At 37.2% G+C, this 13,666-nt stretch overlaps 1 long non-coding RNA gene across 1 annotated transcript; it reads left to right on the forward strand.

Moving 5' to 3' along the window:
- The first annotated feature begins 1,330 nt into the window (after positions 1-1,330).
- Positions 1,331-2,696, forward strand: LOC134816030 (uncharacterized). The gene is made up of 2 exons (XR_010160341.1): positions 1,331-1,593; positions 2,467-2,696. It is a non-coding gene; the product is annotated as an uncharacterized LOC134816030 (long non-coding RNA).
- Positions 2,697-13,666: the final 10,970 nt, after the last annotated feature.

A 13,666-nucleotide genomic window follows, 5' to 3' on the forward strand; every position in this document is an offset into this window, starting at 1 on the left:
TTGCCCACAAACAAATAAGTCAGTTAATTGATGATGGTATGAAACCAAATAAGGGTACTGGAAGTCAAAATCTCGAAAAAAATTGGAAAATCATACTGTCCCATTTTCAGTTTTTGAAGTTAAAATTTCCAGGGCCTAAATTTTATAGTTTTGGCCGAATTTCTGACCTGCAACCAATTAGTCAGTCAACTATAGATGCCAAATGACACGATTGAGGTGCTGGAAGTTTGATTCGGGTCGGAGGAAGCTCACAGCAGAAAGCTTTAAAAAACGAAAAGTTGTATTTTCAAAACTCTGTCCCATTTTCAGATGTGAAAATTCCTGAACACACATTTGACAGATTGGATGAAATTTTAATCAGGGTTGGGAAAAAAGTTTTTTTCGTTTTTTTGAGAACCGGCGTTTTTTGCGTTTTTTTTTTAATTGTGGCCTTTTTTTATTTGAATAACCCTGTACCTATCCACATCATTTGACCTTCCACAAAATGGCAGTTATCGTAAAATTATTAATTTTGTTAACAAATGTTTGCAGGTTGTGCCAACAAAAACCGTTCGATATTTTTCAGCTTTATTTCTATGAGGCTATGAGTATGCTATACAAATTTGTCTCGGAATAGTAACGTCAGGATTAATGATCATACTAACTATAACCACTGCGAATTTTTAAACTCGAATTTGTAAACTATCGAATTTCAAATTTGCCAATTCGTAAAAAAGCATTTAAAATGAGAAAATATCACATTATATTATATATTACTTTTAAGATATCACATTACTTTTAAGTGCAATTGATTAATGATTACTTAGAAAGTCTGTTCGAATTTTCCACATAAATCTCTCGTGAGTCATGAGGCTGTGAAAACTTCGGGATGCTGGCATTATGGTGATGGTTAAATACTAAATAGACTAATAACAAGACCAAAAGAGACCAGGTGGAGTCCAGCTAGCGAGTAGCGATTGGAAACTTACCTGGGACCACAGGCTATCATGTTCATAAACATGCCGAATAAAGATTCCGCCGAATAAAGATTCGGCGGAATGACAGGCTAAGCGCCGCCCAGTAATTGGAAACAGAAGCAGTCAGGTTTACTTCCCCTCTTGTAGTTGTAAACGCGTCTGTGAGGGTACTGAAATATTCAGACTTTATTTTTATCTGCAATGTTGGGTGTTAATTACAAATCACATGAGGTTTTAAATACAGCTCCATATATTGAGGATGCTGGGATTATGGTAATGGGTAAGTTGACTAACGCAGGAGCTAAATATAGTTAAAAACAGGTGGAGTCTAGCTTTAGCGATTGAAAACATAAACAGACATGTTTACAGGAGGGCAAGGGTGGCTCAGTTTGGTGAAAAACCAAAGTTCGCTATAAAACAGCTTGTTAAAATATCACTGCACCATTCTGATTTGAATAATTTTACAAATAACAAATCAACTTCATGATGTTCGTTCGGAGCATTATTTTCCTTTTCGCAGTTGGCCTGGTAGTGGAATCTAAAAGAAGTTGCTACTGGGGCGCTGACTATCCGTGTAATACTGTATCCGGATGTTCGTGGGGCTGCTATCATGGTCAATGCTGGAGCTCGTGTAACGGTAAGTTTTTTATTTTTTCAGTTTCTCCAAGGGACTGGGAGGGTGGGGTTTATTCTGAATTTTTGCGAAACTTGACTTTGAGATAGTAAGTGCAAGTGACCAACAAACTAGTAGCCCATGACCGAAATTGTGATGGATAGTCTAGTGGTACTGATGCCCAAACTTTGAGTGAAACGTAAATCTAAACTACATATTCTTTATGATTAACAGCTCGATTATAATATTAATATGTAAATATTTGAGCAATAATTGCATTATGTTATTGATCTAAATTTTTTCCCTACTCTTAACTTGCCGAAGGCAAAAACATCGTAGGGAATAAGTAATCGGGTTTGGATATATGAGGTGGCCCGACGCGGTCCTGCATTGACGACAAAAGTCTGCTCCTTGATCGCAATATACCACTCCCCCATAATTATTAATTATGTGTATAAAAGGAGTCTATTTTGCGCGCGCGACGCCAGTTATGTGTTACTGACACTGTTAATTAATTACAGGCATAGCAACCACTACCAGTTATTTGTGCTTGACGACTGTTACACAGATTTCCATCGGGTTACATGATTTACCCTAATTCATTAATATAGCGTATTTATACTATTAGTATTAGTCATCTGAGCGGATCAATCGTCAATATAAGTGTTATTCTGGTGAAACACGTGAAGCACGATTACAGATTATCACGTGCGCCAAACACCACTCTGGGATACAATAAAAGTAAAACAATTACCATACAAAGTAGGGAAATTTGATCGTGCGTGGTGTTACCGCGGCGAAATTTTTGTTATTTAGGCCTTTAAAAAATGTAACTAGTATTACTGACCTTCAAAAAATCATACGTTTTTTGTAATTTTTAGCTTAATTTACTTTCAGGAATCGCTATAAACTTCACCACGGATACTTGCTCGTGGAGTGCGGAATGGTGTTACTTGACGGGACACCGCGGTCTTAAGGAGAGTTGCTCAAAGGACTCAGATTGTCACAAAGTCAGGAATAACAACTGTGCAATAGGTAGTCTGTGCACGATCTAAAATCATATTGTGTAGTGGTTTTAGACCTGGATTTGGACCCCTTGTGAATATGCGATAGAATTATAATATTAATATTATATAATTATAGAAAGTTTTAGATGATTTTTCGAGATTGTTGCTTTACATTTGTTAATTTAATAGATTTTTGGATATCGATTTTAGAAGCATATTTTGGCGAATAATTTATAGTGTTTCATTGTCTCCTTTAATTCACATTACAACCCTAAAATAAGTAGATATGAGATCTACTAGGAAGAATGGTAAGGGAGTCAGTTACAGTATGTGAGACTGGGTCTTAAGTGGGCGTATCACTATCAAGAGGCTCATGTTTTCTGTCCAGTGACCAATAAGTAATAACTAGCTCATGATGAGCTGGTTATTGGTCACTGGACAGAAATTCTGTCAAAATTATGCAATTTGGGTCCAACACACAGCAAGATACAAGGGCAGGTCTCTCCCGAACGTTGGGATGGCCTGAGGTGCTTATCTCCTTTTCAGTAACCCTAAGCCACTCTGTGCCGAGGCACTATACTAGCTGTAGGGGGTTAGTCCTACGAGCCAGAGAGTGTGTATCACCAGCCGAAGCTGTACCAAATCACAGCTTGGTAACTGGCCGACTTGCATCCGACCGGATTTGAACCCGGGTCTTCTGCTTGGGAGGTGATCGTGTTACCAATACCACTACTGACTACACCACCCGGCCGACTAGTCGTGATCCTCATCGTCATTTCATTTGAACGACGCGACCCCTAAAACGTATATCATTAACGGGTGATACTCGTAAAATATTTGTTCCATTGGACCGTCGACGAGTCCAACTCTGCGCGCGTCCTCGTAGGTTATAAACCTACAAGTATATCATTGTGATCAATGATCATCTATCATAATACGTATTCCTTCATATTGGCCAATTTTGATATTTCGCCACGATTCAACAAGCAATTTTGTTTAGAATTGGATCCCGATTGGACAAAGGAAACAAGTAAGTTAAGTTAAATAAAGCTGACAATTGTCCGCAAATCTCGGACGCAACGTAACACTGTCATAGTTTTGACATTCACTCTTTCTCAACGTAAATGGTCTTTAAAACAAATCGTCATCTGTTTGTCGTCATGGTAATATCACAATTCTGAAAACCATGACAACATTTACTGACGTCATAGAAACATATTTACAACTAACGATATCAAAATCTAGTCGTCAATTCCATCAGATTTGGCTTAAATTCCAATACATCAAGTAATTTGGTACGTAGTTAAATGCAAAATACACAACAACCCAGAAATCCTAAAAATAAAGTTAAGTCAAATTTCTGAAATTAGTCATGTATAATAACATAGCATTAAATAATCGCTCTCCCCTTTTGCGACAAACGGACATTAAAATCCACATCTCAAATAATCACTTCTGTTCATCAGTCAATTTACTCTCACGCTCACATTTGAAAATATTCCATCATCAATTGTTGAATCTTCAGCTCGTGGGATCAACGATCGTGCAATATAAAAACATGCAACAAAAAAGCACTTTAGCGCTTTCTAGACAAAACAATAAAATAACCCAATTAATATAAAGCAAATACATCTACACATCCCTTCCAAAGGTGCTCCTCATTAAAATAAAGGGAAGTAATAAAATTTGTACGGACGTCTAAATGTAAGCAGCAATTCCACGAAGTGAACCAGCCTAACTGAATTAACAGCCGGTTTACAGTGGAATGCGAGGAGAGAGCACCTTTTAAGAGGGGCAAACAGAACCGTCATCTGATCAACAAAGACGGTTCGAGGATACCCCAGTATCTGGAAACATCATAATACATGCGAACAAGACCTGGCCTGCCGTTTAGGGTGGAAACACGATATAACGTTGTGACGCCACTAGTATCAAACGTGACACCACAACTCGTGCTACTCCCCGCACCGGGAGCACCAGATATATCAATACACACTGATATCCAAATACTTGCACGTGTACATATATTGCTTAAAAATCAGGGCCTGTATATATACCATACATGTATGGTAGTTACCATGGCAACTCCGTGTTGCTATGGTAAAAAGTACAACTTGGATTAATCAATGGGTACAGGAGGTGCAATATGATTAACAATTTTCTATTACAAAGCGACAAAAAGAAATGTGAACACATGATATATCATAAATACCGTGTTCCTACGCATCGCCAATATATTGGAAACTAAGACATTTTAAGTATCTATTATGAAATGTTTAAGTGCCTGAATGAAAATTGGAATCCGACATTGTTTCACGGAAATATTCCTTGCAGTTGCTTTGGTAACTTGCATATTTATAAGGGCATAAATCAATAGAATGTCGAGCAATTTTTGTCAAAAAGTATCGCACAAGTTACCATAGCAACAAAGAGCACAAAATAATAAATACTAAACTATAAAAAACTTCATTATACAAAAAAATCAAGTCTTAGCATAGTTCAGCTGATTTAACGAGATCGGTGAGGCTTTTATATAAGTAGGGAGACTGTCAAGCATTTATTAGACAATAAAAAGTGGCTTCATTTAATACATACAAACAAAAATGAGACAAAGTTCTCTCTTTAAAACAAATTAAGGCATAAAAATAACTTTTAAGCAAAAGTTAAATTTATTTTTCGGAATTTGAGAGAACTTTGTCCGGAAAAGTCATTAATTACCGAGAAAGTAATTAACATTCTACGAATGTACATATTTCTTGAAACCTGTGGAAACCGCATTTTAATGACACAGTTGCCATAGCAGCCAGTTATATTTCATTTTACTGACCACCACGGCAACTATTTAGTCAAACCCTCCACCATTCACAAAATTGTGACCCTCGTGCCACAAAAATACGGAATCCGAACGAGGTTTAAAACAAAATAATCTGATCACATCTGTACAATTCATCCCAAATCTTACCTAAATTTAATAATAGCATTTAGCAATTACTTCTTCCACTTGTGCGATGAAGCATCAATACCGAGCATGGCACACGCTATTTCGTTAAAATTATAAAAATCAGATCACTTGGGCGTAAAACATATCCTAAACAGAATGCCTTAATTAATTAATTAATCAATTAACGTGAGAAAGAGAGTGATATTCAAACGTCCATACTAAAATCTCTTACACAGCGGGAGTTAAACAGAGTGAATGTCATATCAAGTGTTCGTTGCGGTGGTGTTAAAAGTTGGTTGTCGTAGTGTCTACTACAACAACAGGAACCGAGATGCCACAAGCTCATTGCTCTGTGGCTGTCGGTACGAAAACATGTCAGCTGGCTTGGTGTGTGTCGGGCTACATAACGTTCAACAGGAATTTAAGCTGATTAGAGATGTTATATTCATTCTGAACTTCTCTAGCGCACCCTGAGAACCAGTGTGTAGGGGGAAGTGGCACGTCCGCAGCATTGGGACTGCTGAATGATAACTTGGGGCTGGCAAAATCTTGAGCTTGCTTTTGACACACAGGGGGGGTATTCTTGCGGGGCGATCTTTTCGTCTTGTTGTTGCCCCTTTCTGAGGGGGTTGCCTTGGATTCTGGTAAGAGGTTACTGTTGTAATGTAACTGTCGCTTCACAGTGTGGGGGGACGGCTGCTCTTTCTGGGGTGAACCTCTTTGTGAATTATTGCTTTTACTGGGTGAATTTTTGGTGCAATTGTTCTGTCTTTGCTTGGGTGGACTTTGTCGACCGGGGCTCGATTTGCCCGATGATAAATGTCGATCGTTTGAAACTAATTGTCCTTGCAAAACAGAGGGAACTTCATTTTCGGAGTTGGAATTGGAGTTAGAGTTCCTGGGCTTGAACTTTTTTCGAGGGTTCATCGTAGGAAGGGTAATCTTCGGAGAGCGTAACGCTAAATGAATAAATTTGATTAGAATAGGAATTGAAAGATCATTGCAAAGTTTCATTCATTTGTAAGAACCAAGTTTACTCATAAAGTAAAAGTTAAACATTCAAACGTTCAAATTATGAAGACAAATAAGTTCTAAGTTACAGAAAATTGACATGAAGATCATGTTCCAAATAGGCATATCGGATAAAAGTTACAACGTTTGAAGGGTTAATAAACTGGGGAATGTTACTATGCAACGGTATTTCAAGACGAGGAAAAGACATGTCAACGAAAAATAGAGCCACAAACGAACTAACTTTAACTGAGAGTGGTCACATACTCAAGTTTATATATCTTTCGTAAGGTGTAGAAAATTTCAATCTCATATAACGATTTTCTGTCATGACACCTAATTAGTATGATTGGTCACATGACTTGACATCGAATCCTCATTGGCATGCCTTAATAAGTCGGATGCACAAGCCAGACCTCTAGGGGCTCATTAGTGAGAATTACAACCAATCAATAACTGGTTTTCTGTGCAAGTGTAACATAAGAGACTAATTAGAGGAAATTAGAAGTTAACTAGCTTCCATCCAACGGCAGTTAGATGTCAAATGTGTTGTACGAGGGGAAAGCAATGTCCAATAAAAGAGTTAATGCGAGAAATGAACCAAGAGGAGCTCCAAAAGAACTATATACGGGCAAAACGATTACTGCGGGCCAGTGACGACAAAGGCGTAAACCAGCAACTCCCTGTTAACTGAGTTTCTATATTTAGGACACGCGCAAACGAATGCTGCGTAATTGAATCTTGCGCGCAGAGAAACTCAGGGGTTCGCACATATCAATCCAATTCGGCTGCTAGTAGTCCAGGAGATTTAGCGGACTACATGTACGCTGAGATGGTAACAAAGACAAACTCTTTTCTGAAGAACCAGATTCAGGAAGTTCCCAGTCACGAGTATTCGATTATAATTTGGATACTCGTGTGACTGACTCGTAATCTGGTATACAAGTATCAACTGATAGCACATAGTGAGTCTGAGAGCAACAGAACGATCTACAGTTGCATTCGAGAGGTGTCAGGTGAACACAGCATAAGCCGTTATTGCACAAAAATAGAATAAAAGATAAGGCCCAATTGCAGGACAAGGAAATGAATTGTGCAACAAGAGTTGTAAAAATAAACCGGTAGCTTAATCCTCATAGCGTAAACCTTATACATGTTACAATAAACCCAAGTTAATCTCAAAGTAAGCTAGGCTCGAGGTACATGCAGATGAATCAAGAGGTACATAATAAGATTAAAAAGTCGCAAAAACCGATGAGAGTTTCGCAAGAAAAAAAGTATCGAAAATTCCCAATAAGTTTCGTATTGCTTAGACAATTATAAACAATCAAAAGTATCTCAGGGCTATGAAATAAAGATAGAGAATAGAGATATATTGTTTGTACATGGGCGTGGTCTAAAATATTCGAATTTTCAAATTTTGACGACGGAATCCTCGAACCAGTAAGTACAGTATGCCATCTGCAAAGCAACAGCTCTCAAATATAAAACACGGCGGAGCTATTAAGGCTAACGTATGGGTACTGACTTTTGGCCCACCCTGTATATTTATAGTAATATGTAAGCCTTACTAAGACGGATCAACGTTACAGAAGTGACGTCACAGCTCCGAAGCAGTGACGTGCAGCAGTGACGTGCAGTAGTGACGTGCAGTAGTGACGTGCAGTAGTGTCGTGCAGTAGTGACGTGCAGTAGTGACGGAACAGTGTAACGGCAGTGAAGCTAAAATATGACAGCAGTGACGACACGGTAGTGACGACACATTCCTGTAGCGGTAGTGACGACACATTCCTGTAGCGGTCTCATATAATCTAAGACATCCTTGTTCAGTGCACAATAATGAACATTGTAAAAAAGAGCTCAATTTCATATCATTGAAAGTGACATAACGGATGGTTCGAATTATTTTATAGTTTTATGGCAACTATATTATCTTAGTCAACAAAATTTAGTTATAACTTAACTAGTCAACAAGAAGAACCATAAACAAACAATATAAACATCAGGATACATTTCTGAGAGACCTTAAATGCATGAATGTTGCAAGTCACTCTTTTTGAAACGCCTTTGCTTAAAGTTCTTTGAAGTTTTGAGCTCCACTACTGGATAGTGGATACACTCTGTAGAGAAGTAGCTAATGAAATACTCAAGCATATGACCGTGCCACAGAGCTCGCAGCCTGAGCCAATATGCACAAGAAGACAAACTAAGTGGGTTTACGGTTTTTAATTATTTATAGGCCACAGTTGTCTACCTTTTTTATTAATCGGGGGGTTGTCATCTCCGAATGTGGAGATTGTTCGGAATAAAAGTGCAAAATTTCGAACACAGATCTTCCATTATTTTAAACTGTACGCAGGAACACACGGCAGTCTGCAATAAACTCGTCCCACTCACTCCCTTTAGTTTGGCGACGTTCTTAGTATGATTAGCTAGTATGATTAGCTAGTATGATTAGCTAGTATGATTAGCTAGAAGTGGGGATTTCATTTATATGGTGACAGTGTACTGTACTGTCATAATCAACAGTTCATGTTGTAATTTGGAGTGATATTATTACGAGTATTAAAATGCGAAGACCTCACGAACTATCCCTGACTTACGAACTAACCCTGGCTTACGAACTAAACCTGGCTTACGAACTAACCCTGACTTACGAACTAACACAAACACCCAGCCAGATTGTAATCCGCTGACTGGAGTGTTTCACCATCTGGGCCCTGGGGTCTCAAGAACAAGTTAACCGCTCCCCAATTAAATAACTGTGATATATTGTTAATTACAGACCCTATTATATATATACCCTATATCTCACAAACTAACCTCATTAAACTAATTGAACCATGTTTAACTAAATGTCAATAACTCAATCTGGCTAACAAACTTATCTTACCATCACAGAATCTATGAACCAGTACTTTACAATGTGGTCTAATGTCCCTGATGTCACGATAATAACATCATCTAATACTCCCATGGACCAATTTCAATTGACAACACTAAAGCCTGCTGTAAGCACCGCGAGGTGTGCTACATGTGGTCATTTTGCCACGTTACTGACTTTGAGTTGGTCCGTCTAATGGCTACTGATGAATCCCAGGTAAGGGGGTTATATATTTTAGTGGCAGTGGCAGTATTTAGGAATTGAAGAATCATGGAATGAGAACAAAGCAATGATTCACAACACGGACAGAAATCTGACGTCTAATTAAAATTCGCAATCTAAGGAAAACTCTTACATGATACGGTTTTGAATTCTGATAAGGTAAAAAGAAACCGTGTATATTTTAAGTGTATATATGCTTGAGCTACTTAAGCAAAAAAAGTTAAGGAAAACTAAAACTCTCTTCCATAGGAATGTAACCACTATAAAATATGAGAGCCACACTACACAATACACATGCTCGTGATACAGCTGCTAGGAAATAAGTCATTGCTAGCACGTGACTCCCCACCACACCACGTGACAGCCAATACTCTCGCTGCTTTCAGTGCACGTGGTGCTGTGGCGATACCACGTGGTGTTGTGGAGATGTCACCTGACAGAGCAGTTAATAACTCAGAGCACGTGCCATGTGCTCAGTCACGTGACCGGAGTGAGCCAATAACTCGCACTCACACGTGATCTAATAAGCCAATAGGGCGGCCTCTTTAATCACAATTCTAGCTACCAGGAGGCTCTGGCTCGCTAATGATATTTAGATTATCGTATTAGAGTGTGTAAGGGCGTTGTTGTGCGTGTATAGAATATCACGAGCGTCATGCCTCTTTCGCAATATTCAGAATATTCGCATTGTTAGGACACTTTCGAGTGATGTGACAGTTTGACAATATTGACATGACTAGGTTTAATTGTGTAAACTAATTTTTTGTAAATTATGATTTCTAAAATTAATCACTACCATATTAAAATAGGCAATGATGTAATACTAAATATGATGGGCCGTTATGAACATGTTGAAGATTTAAATATAGATACAAATTCATTTCCGGTTCCAGTAAGAGAATCATTGAAAGCCCGGAAAACAGTTGACGAAAACTGTTCATATGCTTGATACAATTAAAAAGTCCTGATTATTGTTGTGAAATGTGAGACGTGAGTCACGTCACGTGATCAAATTCAAACAAAGAATTAAATACAATGAGCGCATACCTGCATACCATAATTAACTGTGATCTCATACTTAATAACAGATAAGAAACCTCATATAAACTGAGAAGCTGATAAAGTGATTAAAGAAATACGAAATTAGATATTATAATATTTGCTTTTTACTGTTAATCTGTAGATGTATCTGAATATTTTTAGAATATCTAGTCACCCCCAGCTAGAGAAATCTGAAAAAAGACCCGCAGAGGCACCACCTGATTTTGTATCTGAATGTGGGCTGTTTTAAACATTCCGTAGGTTTAAGGTTTGGGCAAAAATCTAAGATTAAAGTTATAAGTTATGGAGGTTTTCCGCTTGTAATTCTATTAAGATCTAACTACATCAGCAGCACCAAATCTGCAGCGAAATGAACTTTACTTCATTACAATGCATTAGTGTGGCAAGATTGTCTATTGAAAGTGAAGTTCCGGCCGAACAGTATATATCTGGAATTTTTTAGGGAGCTTTATCATGATAAAGTTTATTACAAACTATTATTATAAAGAGTTATTATTATAAACTAAGTTTAGATTAATATTTTCAAATCATCAATTGAACCATATAGAACAAAAACGTATCTTGGCTGTAGAACGAGGTACGAATGATAGAATATTATGAACGTAGCTACAGCAGGGTTTGATAATTATCGTATGATTTGATATCATGCTATGGGATTGATTTCATACAAGACTGTGGGTAAGCCTCATTTAATTATCAAAGTAAGCAGGTCATGGTTAAGCACGTGCCGACGAACGGTAACCTATCTTAATTGCTGTACCAGTCAAGTTTGGATGTTATAATATACCAAATGGCTTGGGGTGAAGTCACTACATCAGCAATACTGTTCATTGTTAATGTGCTGATGTAAATATGATCTGAGAGATAAGATTGCTGATAATGGTTGTAACGTGTTTGAGTGAACTTGCAAGAGATAAGTCATAAGTGAATGGTGCAACAAAAGATTAGACATGTGATAATGAGTATTGATGGTGTTATGAAGTCAGCAAGTAACTTGGGGTTGATGGAACCTGATATAATTCAGGTTGTTTTAAGTCCAAACTATATAATATACGTACAAAACAAAAAGTGCAACTCGGCACAACCGAGAAGAAAATAATTTAATTAATATAAAACTTATTAATAAGTTTAATTAGGTAGTTAAATTGTGTCCGAACATAAAATTTGTTCGGACACAATTTAAAAATCGGATTAAGTGGGTCCTAAACTTACTGAACACACAATATGTTAAATTAAGGGTTGCTTCGAATTCGGAAAAGTTGAAGTATCCTAACACAACAAAGAGTTTCTTAACTTAATTAGAAGAATACGGAGAGCATATTTCCATAGTTTAAAAGTTTAGAGCTGAAACAAGAGCCCTTGAAACATGTCGGGTACGGAATCAAAGAAATCAGGTTGCGAACTTTCACCACGAATCCATCTGATTCGTTGAATTGTCTTCAGTGGTTCGCCCTCTAAGTGAGACTTAATAGAATATGAAAATGTGTAAACTTCACTGTATTTTACTAAATGTAACAATAAATGCCCATTGAAACTGACCACGCATATGATTTCATTGCCTAAAACTCACGTCTATTTGTACTCGTTGAAAGGCGTAGAGAAGAAGCAATAAAATTGATTCAGCGAAGAGTTGACATAATCAAGTATTAGTAAATGTGTAGCCAACAAATGGAACACAAGATTCAAACTAAGTAGCCACTCATCGCATCATGTTGTTCAGGTAATTTAAAGGGTTTAAAGGGAGCACGTTCAGTCCCTCATTCATAGTCAATTGTCAAACAAGAAAATTACAATACCTCACAGAATTTGTTGTATAATAGCTAGCTCAAAACGGGATCACGAAACAGTTCAAGTCTGTCTAGGACACATGCAGTCTCGAGTCTCAAGATTATACGAACTCTACCACTTACACCACTGAAACATGGATTTACACAACAAATGCAGATCATGAGTGCTGTGTGTTGGAAGTTTAGTGTAGAAAGACATTAATTTCTCAGGATAGCTAACGATCTTATTGAAGTGGAGGGTGTATCGAATATACTAACATCTTAACCGGGTTGACAGGAATTGGCTGTAGAAATTGGAGTCTTGACCTAATAATAGGCAAAAATATGCCTCCCGATTCGCTAAGATCAGATGGTTGAAACTATTACCAAACGTCTACTTGGAGCAAGATACCTCTCACAGTAAATTGAGGTCAAAGTTATTGAGGGGCAAGAGATAACAGACCACAGAGTACAGAGGCAAACTTAAATTATAAGATAAGGGTTATGATGGATTTGATAACGAACCCGAAAAGTGATAGTCGGATTCCATCCACATTTAAATTTAGAACAACAGTTCGCAACCAGGTAAGCAGTCTCAAACATTACTCATAGTTACGCTCACGTAGAAGAATCGCCTACAAATAATGAAGAGATCGACCAATATAGTGAGATTCAGCGCTCGATTCTATTTATCGATTTTGAAAGCTTGACTCCTGCGAGTTGTATTTTATATTGTTATTAAAGACGCGCACTCCGTATAAATACTCACATTTATTGTTTATCATTTATATTGGTTCATGATTCAGTAACTTAACTTTTTATTGAAAGAACAAAGTTTTATGAATTTTATCTATTAATGAAACATGAGTTTCATTTTGAGTTGTATCTAATAGTTTTTCTTTTACAGTCACTTCATTTTTGATTTGCAATTTCCTTGCGCGCGCAAAATAAAAACTTAAAACAGGGTTTTACGATACAAAAATATTTAATACATGGTTTCATCCTCAGATGGCAAAGAAGCGTTTTATAAATTTTTGTTCCACTGGGAAGTTTAATTAGGTTTTTGAAATAAAATAATACATAATAGTTTTGATACAATTTTTATATTGTATTTGATACATAATTAATGTTGGTGCGTAGTGCATAGTGGGGAAATATTTGTTATATATTTACATAGTGCGATGATATTTTATAAACATGTGTG

This window comes from Bolinopsis microptera, chromosome 5, assembly GCF_026151205.1.
Source record: "Bolinopsis microptera isolate Bmic1 chromosome 5, MBARI_Bmic_1.0, whole genome shotgun sequence".
In the NCBI taxonomy this organism is placed as follows: domain Eukaryota; kingdom Metazoa; phylum Ctenophora; class Tentaculata; order Lobata; family Bolinopsidae; genus Bolinopsis; species Bolinopsis microptera.